The sequence below is a fragment of the Muntiacus reevesi genome, chromosome 3, assembly GCF_963930625.1.
Source record: "Muntiacus reevesi chromosome 3, mMunRee1.1, whole genome shotgun sequence".
NCBI classification, from domain to species: domain Eukaryota; kingdom Metazoa; phylum Chordata; class Mammalia; order Artiodactyla; family Cervidae; genus Muntiacus; species Muntiacus reevesi.
In genome coordinates this window covers 51,156,946-51,174,069 of record NC_089251.1, presented here as the reverse complement: position 1 = coordinate 51,174,069, position 17,124 = coordinate 51,156,946, and positions in this window count along the sequence as shown.

Here is a 17,124-nt window from a genome sequence, read left to right as displayed (position 1 = left end):
GACATCAGCCAAGAGATAATCACCCTACTTCTGCCAAAACAAATAGTAGCCCTTAGAATTAAGCTAGCACAGTAGAAATAGAACATGAATAAGGATTTTCTAGAGACATGTGTTAAGCTTCTAGGTATAGTTGTATAAAGTGATTTAATGCCTTTTTTTTTTTTTTTCCCTAGATAACTTTGGTCAATGAATTCTCTTTGCTATCTTAACCAATTAAATTTCCTCCACTGGAAACCAAGATTCTACTCTGTGGTTCATTTCACCCACTAAACTATCAGAAACTAGAATATGCTACCCCTTTCTTAGAACTCTGCTTTCTCTTTATAAATGTTACTTGTTTAAGAAATATATTTTAGATCTTGCAAGCACATATATTCATATGTTTACAGTTGAAGACTAATAATAAACACACTCCTATGGAAATGACATGCAGCTCAATTCCAGAAAAATAAATGACCAAATCAAAAAATGGCCCAAAGAACTAAACAGACATTTCTCCAAAGAAGACATACAGATGGCTAACAAACGCATGAAAAGATGCTCAACATCACTCATTATCAGAGAAATGCAAATCAAAACCACAACGAAGTACCATTACGTGCCAGTCAGGATGGCTGCTATCCAGAAGTCTACAAGCAATAAATGCTGGAGAGGGTGTGGAGAAAAGGGAACTCACTTACACTGTTGGTGGGAATGCAAACTAGTACAGCCACTATGGAGAACAGGGTGGAGATTCCTTAAAAAAACTGGAAATAGAACTGCCATATGACCCAGCAATCCCACTCCTGGGCATACACACCGAGGAAACTAGATCTGAAAGAGACACGTGTACCCCAATGTTCATCACAGCACTGTTTATAATTGCCAGGACATGGAAGCAACCTAGATGCCCATCAGCAGATGAATGGATAAGGAAGCTGTGGTACATATACACCATGGAATATTACTCAGCCGTTAAAAAGAATTCATTTGAATTAATTCTAATGAGATGGATGAAACTGGAGCCCATTATAGAGAGTGAAGTAAGCCAGAAAAATAAAGACCAATACAGTATACTAACACACACATATAGAATTTAAAAATATAGTAACAATAACCCTATATGCAAAACAGAAAAACAGACATAGATGTACAGAACAGACTTTTGGACTCTGTGGGAGAAGGTGAGGGTGGGATGTTCTGAGAGAATAGCATTGAAACAAGTATACTATCAAGGGTGAAACAGATCACCAGCCCAGGTTGGATGCATGAGACAAGTGCTCAGGGCTGGTGCACTGGGAATACCCAGAGGGATGGGATGGGGAGGAAGGTAGGAGGGGGGATTGCTATGGGGAACACATGTAAATCTATGGCTGATTCATGTCAATGTATGGCAAAAACCACTACAATATTGTAAAGTATATATTATTTACTTTTATTGACTAATTTATAGATAAATATTCTAGAATTTTTAGCTAAAATCAACATATAATAAAATTCACCTATGTTAAAAGTATGGTTCTGCGTTTAAACAAATCAACTGAGTTATATCACAATGATCACAATCAAAATTTTTAATAATAGATCACCCCTAACATATTTCTTCAGAACTTCTGGAGTAAACATAACATACACTCAGTCCTTTGCAAACACACACTGTTCACCACCACTATAGTTTAACATTTTATACACTTTCACATAAAGAGAATTATATTAAATTCTGAGTCTGTTTTATTTCATAAAGCATATTCATCCATGTTCAACCCTGTAATTTTATAATGAGTCTTGGAATTAGGTAATGTGAGTATTTCAATGACTTTCTAATTCTTTTTTGCTAAAGTTGTAATTATATTAATTTGGAAATTTCATATAAATTTTAGAATCATGTGATCTATTTCCATTAATTAAAATATTTTGGCACTTTGAGGTTGCTTTAAATAAATAATATATTTGGGAGAATTGATTTCTTAACAGTATAGATTTATCCAGGTCATGAGCCTGATTTATCTCTCTATTTATTTATGGCTTCTTTGATTATGTTCAACAGTATTTTGTAGTTATTAGAATACTGAACTTGCATATATTTTGCCAAACTTATGCTTACAGATTTTTGGGTATTTAGTTCTAATGATAATGGTTCTATTCATTATAATGGTGCTATTATGTTTACTAATCTATTGATGTCTATTTGTTGCAAATATACAGAAATACAATTAAATCTTATATTTAAGAGCTGACTCATTGGAAAAGACCCTGATGCTGGGGAAGATTGAGGGAGGAGGAGAAGGGGACGACAGAGGATGAGATGGTTGGATGGCATCACTGACTCAATGGACATGGATTTGGGTGGACTCTGGGAGTTGGTTATGGACAGGAAGGACTGACGTGCTGCAGTTCATGGGGTGGCAAACAGTCAGACACGACTGAGCGACTGAACAGAACTGAACTGAGTAGGTTGAAATATAATATGTAAAAATGACTCAATATAAAATAAAAATTTTAAAACTTTTATATAATTATCATAATAAAATTAGACTAAGAAGTGGTTCTTTAAGTAGGACAATCAGAAAAGAAACTATAGAATTATACATGGAGAAAATCCAAATTGCCTCATCAGACATAATCAAAATTAAGAATGTCTCTTTCGTTAAGGAAATCATTGAGACTATGATAAACCAACATAGTGGAAAAGATAATTTGCAAAATATATCTGAAATAGGTAACCACTATTTTAGCAAAATAAATACATCTTGTAAAAGGAGAGTCACAATTCAGAAAACATATAGACCAAAGATTTAAGTTATTCACACACACACACACACACACACACACACACACACACACAATTTGGGACAAGATGAATTCTCATTTTTGTATGTTTATATGTTTTTCCAACAAGTATTTGTACTATTACAATTTTATTTGACCTAAAATATAATTACTTCCTCTGTTTATTATCTATTCTAAAATATAATTTTCTTTTGCCTTCTTTTCCCACTTCAGTTTTAGGTCTATACTATCTTCTTAAAGTGACCTGTGGAGATTTCCTCACTCTCTGCTTTGGAATACAATGTGCAGTATGGAATATTTGTTGCTTTAACATTTGTTGCCTGTGTGCATGTGTGCTAAGTCATTTCAGTTGTGTTCTACTCTTCGCGACGCTATGGACCATAGTCAGCTAGACTCCTCTGTCCATGGGATTTCCCAGGCAAGAATACTGGAGTGGGTTGCCATGCCCTCTACAGGGGATCTTCCTGACCTAGGGATCAAACATACATCTCTTATGTCTCCTACATTGTCAGGTGTGTTCTTTACCTCTAATACCACTTGAGAAGCCTACAAATAAAGCCACTTAGTATTTTTTTAAGAAAAATTTTCGTCTTTGCTTAGTCTTCATTAATTATGAAACAACTTATATTTTCTATTTTTTTTCTTCCACCACAGTTCATTTTTTTTTTACCTGAGTTGTTCCTAAATTTTTCTCACTATTTGTTATCTTCTCTAGTTTATGTAATTAGTAATTCTTTCACATTTTTGTGTGTTTATGATTGTGGATACATACCTTCTCTTCCCACCCCTCTTCTTTCCTCAGTCTTTCTAAAGATTTGTCAATAAATTAGTCTTTCAAATGTAACTTTAATTTTATTCGTCTATTCCTCTTCAGTATATGTTGATTTTTATTTAACTAAATTGGAATTTATCATTTTATTTCTCTTTGAATTAAGAGAAATTCATTTTAGGCCAAATTGCCTCATTAATTTTCATCATTTTTTTTTTAAGATATATATGTTTAAGTCTTTGAATATCCTCCTTAGTATACCCAAAACATTTGCTTTACATTATTTAATTCTATTCCAAATGTTTTGATGTGCAGTAGTTTAGTCACCATCCAGTTATGAATGTTTTCTAATTTCTGCTATAATATTATATGCAGGTATGTGTGTATATATATACACACATGTGTATGCTATAATATGTATCTATATATACAGACATATGGGGTTACCAGGTGGTGCTAATGATAAAGAACCCACCTGCCAGTGCAGGAGACATAAAAGATGCACCTTTGAGCCCTGGTCCAGGGCAATACCTTGGAGGAGGGCACGGCAGCCCACTCCAGTCTTCTTGACTTGAGAATCCCATGGGCGGAGGAACCAGGTTGGCTACAGTACATAGAGTTGCAAACAGTCAAACTCAACTGAAGATACTTGGCATAAACACACGTGTGTGTGTGTGTGTGTGTGTGTGTGTGTGTATACATGGCAATGGTGGCTCAGTAGCTAAGGCATGTCCAACTCTGGAGACCCCATGGACTGTAGACCACCAGGCGACTCTGTCCATGGGATTTCCTAGGCAAGAATACTGGATTGTGTTGCCACTTCCTTCATATATATCTCTCTTTTTTTTCCCCCAAAGCCATTTTAATGGAAGATGTTAATTTTCAAGCACATGGGTTTTTTTTATGCTAAACATTTTCATTTCTAGTGTAGTGCATTGCAATCAGAATGCAGACTGGGGCCATTCATGCTTCTGTCCCTGTACACACTCAATTTTATAAATGTTTTTGTGTTTGGAAGAATAAATTCTATATTTTCTGAGCTCATTGTTCTTTATATAGATATCTGGTTAAGTTTTCAAATTTGGTAAAATCTTCTATAACCCTTATTTGACATTAGCCCACCTTTTCTATCAATTACCAAGAAAAGTGTCTTAAATATCTAGTACATTGTGTTTTGCTTTCTATATCTTGAGGGCAAATTATTATAAAAATGCTATTTTAGAACAATTATGCAGTCATGGCTACTGCATTTTTATCAATGGAGTGATTATTAATGTTTTGTCTACTAGTTATATGTGCCTTAAGTTCTAGGTTTTATGATATTAATGTTACTATACCAGATTCTTTGGTTTGAATTTGGTAAGTAATTTATTTTCATTTTTGCAGTCAACAATTGAACTAACTTATGGTCCACCTGTGTCTCTTATACATAGAAGAAATTGGATTGTATATCTAACACATGAAGACACTTTTCCTGCTGAGGAATCTAATAAATTTTACTAATAAAAAATAATTCTATATATGGACCTGTTTTTCACTTTGCATTCCATCTATCTTATATTTTTGTTTTTGTGTTTTTTTCTTAGATTTTTGTTTCCATTTGAATTTGTTAGTCATTCTTTCTGTTTTTATTCCTCTACTAGTCTGAAACTTATACTTTTCGTTTCTATACTTTATCCTCTGTTTTTAACATTATAAATAGTACATGCTGTGTCAGTCTAAATTTAATCAGTTGATTTTTAGTTGCCCCCAGCAATGGTTATATTTCAGAACTCTTCAACTTCATTATTTAACATTAATAATTACATGTAAATATGTATGGATTTTAAATTTCATTTAAACTTCACCATTGAATATAATTATTATATGCAGTTAACATAAATTTATTATATATATATATATATATATATTCGACTTCTCTTGTGGTTCAGATGGTAAAGCGTCTGCCTACAATGCCTACAATGTGGGAGACACGGGTTTTATCCCTGCTTCGGGAAGATCTCCTGCAGAAGGAAATGGCAATCCACTCCAGTATTCTTGACTGGAGAATCCCATGGACGGAGGAACCTGTTAGGTTACAGTCCACTGGGTCACAAGGAGTCGGACACGACTGAGGGACTTCACTTTCACTTTCTCATATATATATATATATATATATATATATATATATATATATATGTATATATATTCAATACATTTTACGTTATCTTTATTTCTTCCATTAACACAACATTTAACTTTTTCCTGAGAGAATGCCTGCAGGTTGAATGCGTGTCAATTTTTGTTAGAGAATGTCTTTATATCACTTTCATTATGAAAGATGCTTTCACTGGTTATAATGATCTAGGCTGACAGTTATTCTCTCTCAACACATTGACATTATCATATTTCTGTCTTCTGCCATCCATTGTGACAGAAAAGAAGTCATCTGTCGAGCTGTTACTGCTTTTAATGTAAGCTTTTAGATCTGGCAGCCTATAAAACCTATGTCTCATCTTTAATTTCCCTCATTATCACTACAGTGCAAATTCCATTTCCTTTATCATGCTTGTAAATTGTGTGAATCATTGGATTTCTTAACTTTTTCATAAGTTTTTTCATGTATGTCTCCTCAGTTCTAGATAGTCTCGTAGTTATATTTCTCTATATTTACTTTGGTATACCTTTCTTCTAGAATCAGGGAAAATAATGGATTTAGGTATGCAGAGTACATCATGCAAAATGCTGGGCTGAATGAAGAACAAGCTGGAATCAAGTTTGCCAGGAGAAATATCAATAACCTCATATACACAGATGACACCACCCTAATGGCAGAAAGTGAAGAAGAACTAAAGAGAGTTTTGATGAAAGTGAAAGAGAAGCATGAAAAAAGTTGATTTAAATCTCAACAGTCAGAAAATTAAGATCATGGAATCCAGTCCCATCACTTCATGGCAAATAGACGGGGAAAAAATGGTAACAATGACAGACTTTGTTTTCTTGGGCTCCAAAATCACTGCAGATGGTGCTGCAACCATGAAATTAAAAGACACTTGCTCCTTGGAAGAAAAATTATGACCAACCTAGACATCATATTAAAAAGGAGAGACATTACTTACCAAAAAAAAGATCCATCTAGTCAAAACTATGGTTTCTACAATAGTAATGTATAGATGTGAGAGTTGGACTATAAATAAAGCTAAGTGCTGAAGAATTGATGCTTTCAAACTGTGATGTTGGGAAAGACTCTTGAGAGTCCCTTGGACTGCAAGGGAAATCCAACCTATCAATCCTAAAGTAAATCTGTCCTGAGTATTCATTGGAAGAACTGAGGCTGAAGCTGAAACTCCAATACACTGGCCACTTGATGCAAAGAACCAATTCATTGGAAAAGACCCTGATGCTGGGAAAGATGCTGAGGAGAAGGGGATGACAGAGGATGAGATGGTTGGATGGCATCACCAACGCAATGAACATAAGTTTGAGTAAGCTCCAGGAGTTGTTGATGGACAGAGAGTCCTGGCATGCTGCAGTCCATGGGGTTGCAAAGATTTGGACATGACTGAGCAACTAAACAACTGAATGTAGTCTGCAATTCTAGTGGAAATGCAAGTCTTCCTCACTACTCTCTCTGTAACACTATTGTTATCTGATTGGGTTTCTAAAGGAAATTATTATAATTTAAGTAACTTGAGTAGAGATAACAGTTATTATATATCTCTCTGTTACTTACAGTCCTGACCATGATAAAATTATATTTGGTGACTATTTTTAACACAATTCATCATTTTCCCTACACACAACTGACAGTAGAAGTCAATATAAAAACAGACCAATAGCTATGTCAGTGATTTACATGAAGTTGAAACAAAGATTTGAAGAATTTTCATGCCTTTTTTATCTCTGATTTATTAAGATATGTTGTTATGGTAATTATTATTGAGAAACATTATTGTCTAGAGACATTATAATACAAGAACTGTAAAATACTTGAAGGATATGCCCCTGAATGTCGATAAATAAAATGAGACAGTCACTTGAGGTAAAAACATATTTCTCTTTTTTAACCTACACTATGTCTTAACTCTTATGGACATTTCAAGTAAATGAAATAGGAAAACAAGAAATGAAAACATTCTTTAAGGTGGAAAAGATAATGGGTTAAACTATGGTCAATTTAGAACTTCTAAACATATTATCATAGATACAGTACTCGTTGTTGGTTAGATTTTTTTAAAGGTTAAAAATTAGAGACAATTATGAAACTTTGATTCCATTTCCCAATTCTGTCTTGATTATTTGAATACCAAGAAAGAAGATTTAACTGTTCACAACAAGCATGCTTATCCTGAAAGATTATTTGAGTAAAATTATCTTTGTAGCAGAATCCACAGGAAAATATATTGTGTATCATGAGAAAAGCAGTAATCATAGGTGCTTAACAAAATATTTACTAAACTGACTGAGAATATACTAATAATAACTTGCATACCTAGGTGACCAAAAGGAATATCTGCATTTTCACTCAATTCCCCCCAACATGCACACAGTAACAGTACATGCTAACAATGATACCTAACCTGAATTTAGGTCCATTGACCAGAAATGCTGCTAAGCCAAGGTGTTGACATTCCACTTTAGTGAAAGAAAGTGCAATATTTATTGCAAGGCACTAGGAAAGGAGACAATATACAGCCTTGATGTACTCCTTTCCCTATTTGAAACCAGTCTGTTGTTCCATGTCTAGTTCTAACTGTTGCTTCCTGACCTGCATACAGATTTCTCAAGAGGCAGATCAGGTGGTCTGGTATTCCCATCTCTTTAGGAATTTTCCACAGTTTATTGTGATCCAAACAGTCAAGGCTTTGACATAGTCAATAAAGCAGAAATGGATGATTTTCTGGAACTCTCTTATTTTATTGATGATCCAGCAGATGTTGGCAATTTGATCTCTGGTTCCTCTGCCTTTTCTAAAACCAGCTTGAACATCTAGAAGTTAATGGTTCACATACTGTTGAAGCCTGGTTTGGAGAATTTTGAGCATTACTCTACTAGCGTGTGAGATGAGTGCAATTGTGTGGTAGTTTCAGCATTCTTTGGCATTGCCTTTCTTTGGGTTTGGAGTGAAAACTGACCTTTTCCAGTCCTGTGGCCACTGCTGAGTTTTCCAAATTTGCTGACTTATTGAGTGCACCACTTTCACAGATCATCTTTTAGGATTTGAAATAGCTCAACTGGAATTCCATCACCTCCATTAGCTTTGTTAGTAGTGATACTTCCTAAGGCTCACTTCACTACACATTCCAGGATATCTGGATCTAGGTGAGTGATCACACCATTGTGATTATCTGGGTCGTGAAGATCTATATTGTACAGTTTTTCTGTGTATTCTTGCGACCACTACCTAATATCTTCTGCTTCTGTTAGGTCCATACTGTTTCTGTCCTTTATTGAGCCTATCTTTACATGATATGTTCCCTTGGTATCTATAGTTTTCTTGAAGAGATCTCTAGTCTTTCCCATTCTATTGTTTCCTTTACTTCTTTGCACTGATCACTGAGGGAGGCTTTCTTATCTCTCCTTGCTATTCTTTGGAACTCTGCATTAAAATAACTATATCTTTCTTTTTCTCCATTGCCTTTTGCTTTTCTTCTTTATCCAGCTATCTGTAAGGGCTCTTCAGACAACCTTTTTGCTTTTTTCCTTTTCTTTTTCTTGGGGATGGTCTTGATCTCTGTCTTCTGTACAAGGTCATGAACCTCCATCCATAGTTCATCAGGTACTCTGTCTATCAGATCTAATCCATTGCATCTATTAGTCACTTCCACTGTATAATCATAAGTGATTTGATTTAGGTCATACCTGGATGGTTGATGAAAGTGAACGAGGAGAGTGAAAAAGTTGGCTTAAAGCTTAACATTCAGAAAACTCACCTCATGGGAAATAGATGGGGAGACAGTGGAAACAGTGTCATACTTTATTTTTTGGGGGTCCAAAATCACTGCAGATGGTAACTGCAGCCATGGAATTAAAAGATGCTTACTCCTTGGAAGGAAAGTGATGACCAACCTAGATAGCATATTAAAAAGCAGAGACATTACTATGCCAACAAATATTCATCTGGTCAAGGCTATGGTTTTTCCAGTGGTCATGTATGGATGTGAGAGTTGGACTGTGAAGAAAGCTGAGTGCCAAAAAATTGATGCTTTTGAACTGTGGTGTTGGGGAAGACTCTTGAGAGTCCCTTGGACTGCAAGGAGATCCAACCAGCCCATCCTAAAGGAGCTCAGTCCTGGGTGTTCATTGGAAGGATTGATGCTGAAGATGAAACTCCAATACTTTGGCCACCTCATGCGAATAGTTGACTCATTGGAAAAGACCCTGATGCTAGGAGGGATTGGGGGAAGGAGGAGAAGGGGACGACAGAGGATGAGATAGCTGGATGGCATCACTGACTCAATGGGCATGAGTTTGAATAAACTCCGGGAGTTTGTGATGGACAGGGAGGCCTGTCGTGCTGGGATTCATGGGGTCGCAAAGAGTCAGACATGGCTGAGCAACTGAACTGAACTGAACTGAACTGAACTGAATGGTCTAATGGTTTTACCTTCTTTCTTCAATTTAAGCCTGAATTTGGCAATAATGAGTTCATGGTCTGAGCTACAGTCAGTTCCTGGTCTTGTTTTTGCTGACTTATAGAACTTCTCCATCTTTGGCTGCAAAGAACATAATCAATCTGATTTTTGTGTTGGCCATCTGGTGATGTCCATGTGTAGAGTCTTCTCTTGTGTTTTTAGAAGACAGGTTTTGCTATGACCAGCTTGTTCTTTTGGCAAAACTCTATTAACCTTTGCCCTGCTTCATTTTGTACTCCATGGCCCAATTTGCCTGTTACTCCAGGTATTTCTTGACTTCCTACTTTTGCATTCCAGTTCCCTATAATAAAAAGGACATCTTTTTTATGTGTTAGTTCTAGAAGGTCTTGTAGGTCTTCACAGAACCATTCAAATTCAGCTTCTTCAACACTGATGTTGGGGCATAGACTTGTATTACTGTGATGTTGAATGGTTTGCCTTGGAAATGAACAGAGGTTATTCTATCATTTTTGAGATTACATCCAAGTACTGCGTTTCAGACTCTCCTGTTAATTTTGATGGCTACTCCATTCCTTCTAAGAGATTCTTGCCCACAGTAGTAGATATAATGGTCATCTGAGTTAAATTCACCCATTCCAGTACAATTTAGTTCGCTGATTCCTTTTTTTAAAATTATTTTTCTTTTTACGTTTTCCTTTTTTTTCTTTTAGTTTGCTGATTCCTAAATCATCGATGTTCACTCTTGCCATCTTCTGTTTGACAACTCTGAACTTGCCTTGATTTATGGACCTAACATTCCAGTTTCCTATACAGTATTGCTCTTTATAGCATCGGACCTTGCTTCTATCACCAGTCACATCCACATCTTGGTGTTGATTTTGCTTTGGCTTCGTCTCTTCCATCTTTCAGTAATTATTTTTCCACTGACCTCCAGTAGCATATTGGGCACCTACCAACCTGGGGAGTTCATTTTGCAGTGTCTTATATTTTTGCCTTTTCATACTGTTCATGGGGTTCTCAAGGCAAGAATACTGAAGTGGTTTGCCATTCCCTTCTGCTCAACATTCAGAAAACAAAGGTCAAGACATCTGGTTCCATCACTTCATGGAGAATTGATGGGGAAACAATAGAAATAGTGAGAGACTTTATTTTTGGGGGCTCCAAAATCATTGCAGATGGTGACTGCCTCCATAAAATTAAAAGACACTTACTCCTTGGCAGAGAAGTTATGACCAATCTAGATAGCATATTAAAAAGCAGAGACACTGCTTTGCCAACAAAGGTCTAGTCAAAGCTTTGATTTTTCCAATAGTCATGTGTGGATGTGAGAGTTGGACTATAAAGAAGTTTGAGTGCCAAAGAATTGATGGCTTTGAACTGTGATATTGGAGAAGACTCTTGAGAGTCCCTTAGATTGCAAGGAGATCCAGGCAGTCCATCTTAAAGGAAATCAGTCCTGAGTATTCATTGGAAGGACTGATGCTGAAGCTGAAATTCCAGTATTTTGCGACCTGATGGGAAGAACTGACTCATTTAAAAAGATCTTGATGCTGGGAAAGATTGAGGTGGAAGGAGAAGGGGACAACAGAGGATGAGATTGTTGGATGGCATCACCGACTCAATGGACATGAGTTTGAGTAAACTCTGGGAGTTGATTATGGACAGGGAGTGCTGGTGTGCTGCAGTCCATTGGGTTACAAAGAGTCAGACACGACTGAACGACTGAACTGAACTGTACTAAGGAAAATAGAATGGGCAGCTAGTACTCCAAAGTCCCAAACTCCCTGATGACTTCAAGGAAGGGATCACTAGGATTATGGATTTCAGGGTCCCTGATAGGCTGATGGATATCTTCCTAATTGATTTGTAATGAGGTAACAGGGTGATGTTTAGTCAGTCAACATCAACAAATTTCTGGTCCCAGCTAGTCTAGGGTGTTCAATTTCTGTTTAGCAGTGTTATCTAGTGAGGTTCTGGTTTTGGTAAAAGCAACTTAGCAAAGTGTGTCAGGCATTTTACTCTATCACTTTCAAAGAATAAGGAGTTCAGTGACTCTGCTATGTGGCTGATATAGTCTAAATTGTTTCCAGTTTCATGGTTTAAAAGTTATTTTTTTCCTGCATTTTCATATATCCTAATACTAATCATTAACTCTTGAGCTAGCCTTTTGAGATGCAGGAGAGGTCAGGGGAATAAAGCAGAAATCTTTTACATCAAGAAATGGGGATATAGGAGCTTGTATACCACTTCAATAGTAGCTTACACAAACTGAATTTGTTAATGTAGGAGTAGAAAAAGTAGAAACATAATTAGTTTTTTTGTAGACTGATCTACTTAGAATTTTGGGCTTCTCTGGTGGCTCAGATGGTAAAGAATACACGTGCAATGACTTTGATCCTTGGGTAAGGAGTATTCCCTGGAGAAGGGAATGGCAATCCGTTCTTGGCTTGTCTGAATCTTTGCAACCCGATGGACTGTAGCCCACCAGGCTCCTCTGTCGATGGAATTCTACAGGCAAGAATACTGGAGGGGGTTGCCATTTTCTTCTCCATGGGATCTTCCAAACCCAGTGATTAAGCCCAGGTCTCCCACAATGCAGGTAGATTCTTTACCAAGTGAGCCACCAGGGAAGTTCATTAACTTATTTTTGTTTATTATATTTATTTATTCATTTATTTTAATCTGAATTTAATTTTTTTTTTTTTAATTTTTATGGAAGGTATGGTTGCTTGCTTCAGTTTCCCAGGTGGCTCAGTGGAAAAGATTCTGCCTGCAGTGAAGGAGAACTGGGCTTGATTCCTGGGTCTAGAAGATCCTTTGGAGAAGGAAATGACAACCTATTTCAGTATTCTTGCTTGAGAAATCTCATGAACAGAGAAGTCTAGTGGGCTGCAAACCATGCGATATCAGAGAGTTGGACATGACTGACCAATTAAGTGTGTTGATTTACGTGTTGTGTTAGTTTCTACTGCACAGCAAAGTGAATCAGATATATATATATATATATATATTCAGTCGCTCAGTCGTGTCTGACTCCTTCCCATCACATGAACGGCAGCAAACCAGGCCTCCCAGTCCATCACCAGCTCTCAGAGTCCACCCAAACCCATGTCCATCGAGCCAATGATGCCATCCAACCATCTCATCCTCTGCTGTCCCCTTCTTCTCCTGCCCTCAATCTTTCCCATCATCAGGGTCTTTTCTAATGAGTCAGCTCTCTGCATCAGGTGGCCAAAGTACTGGAGTTTCAGCTTCAACATCAATCCTTCCAGGACTGATTTCCTTTAGGATGGACTGGTTGGATCTCCTTGCAGTTCAAGGGACTCTCAAGAGTCTTCCCCAACACCACAGTTCAAAAGCATCAATTCTTCGGCACTCAGCTTTCACTATAGTCCAACTCTCACATCCATACAGGACCACTGTAAGAACCATAGCCTTGACTAGATGGACCTTTGTTGGCAAAGTAATGTCTCTGCTTTTTAATACGCTGTTTAGGTTGGTCATAACTTTCCTTTCCAGGAGTAAGTGTCTTTTAATTTCATGGCTGCAATCACCACCTGCAATGATTTTGGAGCCCCCGAAAAATAAAGTCTGACACTGTTTCCACTGTCTCCCCATCTATTTCCCATGAGGTGATGGGACCAGATGCCATGATCTTAGTTTTCTGAATGTTGAGTTTTAGCCAACTTTTTCACTCTCCTCTTCCACTTTCATCAAGAGGCTTCACTTTCTGCCATAGAGTGGTGTCATCTGCATATCTAAAGTTATTGTTATTTCTCCCAGCAATCTCGATTTCAACTTGTGCTTCTTCCAGCCCAGTGTTTCTCATGATGTACTCTGCATAGAAGTTAAATAAGCAGGGTGACAATATACAGCCTTGATGTACTCCTTTTCCTATTTGGAACCAGTCCATTGTTCCATGTCCAGTTCTAACTGTTGCTTCCTAACCTGCATACAGGTTTTTCAAGAGGCAGGTCACGTGGTCTGGTATTTCCATCTTTTTCGGAATTTTCCACAGTTTATTGTGATCCACACAGTCAAAGTCTTTGGCATAGTCAATAAAGCAGAAATAAATATTTTTCCGGAACTCTCTTGCTTTTTTGATGATCCAGCAGATGTTGACAATTTGTCTCTGGTTCCTCTGCCTTTTCTAAAACCAGCTTCACATCGGAAAGTTCATGGTTCATGTATTGCTGAAGCCTGACTAAACAATATATGCAAAATCACAAATACACCAGTTGTAAATGGACCAAATACAATCTTAACTGTAGATTTGGCAAGATATGACCCGTAGTAGTTCAATATAGAGTTTTAGAAGGTAGGCTTCTTCTTTTATCTCTAGAAGTTCTGGTTCCAAAACAAATAAACAAATAAATAATGTTAACTAACCTAAAATGAGTAGAGCTCCAGACATATGATACAATGAAGAGATCGACTTGATTTGGTGCCTAAGCCAAGTTGCCAACATTTACTGAGTTGAAGCACATATTCCAGGATATATGAAAATCCTGGCAGTGATGCCAGGTCCTCTGGCATGCCATCAGAATGTTTACTTCAGAGCTATAATTTTCTGGAAGAGAGAAAAGCAGGCCTATTCAATATAATTTATTAACAACAAAGCTTATTTATGCTTCTATTTGACAAACAGTTGAAATGGCAACTTGCAGTACATGGGCCTTTTGAAACTCTTTCTGTGCTTAAAAAATGAGGGGATAAGCATGTGGGAAAACACATTTGGAAATTTAGCAAACCTCAGATACTTAATGTGAGATGTTTGATGAACTCAAACACAGCTGTGTACACTGTTAACCATTCCATATGGCATTCTTTTATTAAAAACAGGTAATACCTCTTCATGTTATCAGCCTACTTAGATGACACCATCCTCATTAAAAAAACAGGTTTAAAAAAAAAAAAGAACAGGTTTGTTATTACACAGCACATTTATGAGAAAGACTTACTTTCAGTCCATGAACAGGCTAAAATTCAGTGAGGAAAATATTGTTTCTAGAATAATTTAATATCCTGAGGATACACTAATAGTTATTCAGAACAACCAATTTTTGTTTGAATGATATATGAATGGCCTGTGAGCAAATGAATGGAAAATCTACTGGGATAATGTATCTGTCAAGTTTAAATAAAAATAATAGAATGTGTTAAATAATTATGTCTTTTAACTTGATATAATGTACATTATCATTAATTGAAACTAATTTTCTTTCAAGATTTTTTTTTCATTGTGTGAGTAAAAATCACCTGAAAATAGAGAAAAATAAAAATATTGAGCTTGAAATAGTCTTAGTCTAAAAAGAAATCATTGCTTCTGTGTGTTTTCCTTAAAAAGTAGCAAAAATATTATCATGATAATTCAAAAAATAAAGTAGACACTAAAAACAAAGGTAAAAGAAAGCAACATTGTGGATAGTATATAGATTCATATGTGAAATTCATACACTTTATTCCTATATCACAACTATAGAGCTCTTATATTTATCATGTTTTATTTCTCTCAGTTTCCTCTCGGCTAAATAACAGAATAGCAGTCTTTATGAGAGTTATGATGTATTATCAAAAAATTATATGTACCCATATACACATGTAAAATATAAATACAATTTTGACTATATATATATGTGTGTGTATATATATATATACACACACATATGTCTGTACAAAAATATCAAATGTATAAAAAATGTGTAATTGTAGCCCTAACAGGAAAGGAAGGTGAGAATATAGCAGAATGGGATATTTGAAAAAAATATTTATATGATCCAGGAATGTCATTTCTGGGTGTATATCCAGAGTAAAGCATGATTCAAAAGGGTATATGCAACCCAAAATTCTTTTCAGGAACATTCACAATAGCCAGGAAATGGAAGCAACCTAAATGCCTATCAATAGGTGAATGAATAAAAACAGTGTTGTACAGATACAATGGAATAATAATCAGCCATTAAAAGGAATGAAATAATGCCATTTGCAGCAAAATGGATGGACCTGGAGATAATCATACTAAGTTAACTAAGTCAGAGAAAGACAAGTATCATATGATTCACTTATTTGCAGAATCTCAAAAAAAAAAAAAAAAAAAGAGCTATGTACAAAATACAGATAGATACACTGATGTAGAGAACAAACTTATGGATATTAGGAAGTAAGTAAGGAAATGATGTATTGGGAGTTTGTGATTGTCATGTACACACTCCTATATTTAAGATAGATAACTGACAACTAGAGTGCAGAGAACTTTCCTCAGTATTATATAATAACTAAATGCAAAAGAATTTGGAAAAAATAGAATCATGGTTATGTACAACTGAATTATTTTGCTGTACACTTGAAAGTAACACAGCATTATTAATGAACTATACTTGAAAATAATATTTAAAATTAAAAAAATAAAAAGAAAAAAAGGATGGCTAAAAACTTCCCAATTTAGTTAAATAAGATACAAAGAGTAGATAAAAGAAAATTACATCTACACATATTATATTACAACTGCTGAAGATCAAAGATGAAACGGTTAAAATAATAAGTGTGGGGAAACTGTTTTAGGTAACCTTCAGACTTTTTATCTGAAACTGGAACCAAGTAGACTATTGATTCATTAGGAGCAGTGAGGAGAAACAAAAGGTCAAATCAAAGTTTGAAATTCAGTTTAAATGTCTTTGAGAATTAAGGCAAAATACATTTTTACATAAAAATAAGCTTAAAAAAAAGAAAAAAAAACATATAATCAACAGAACTACAAAAGTACTACAAGAAATTCTAAACAAAATTCTCTCAAGAGACGAAATACATAGTTCAGGAAGTGGTGAAGAACATCAAAATTAATATTTATCTTGATAAATATAAAAGATTTTCTTTCTAAATATTCACTTTTATTGTGTATGATCTTTTATGTTGGCACTTGAAAATAATTAAATCACTTTATTTTTGGTTTCTCAGTGTGTATGAAAGTTATTTTTGCATTATACTATAGTCTATTAAGTATTCAATAGAATT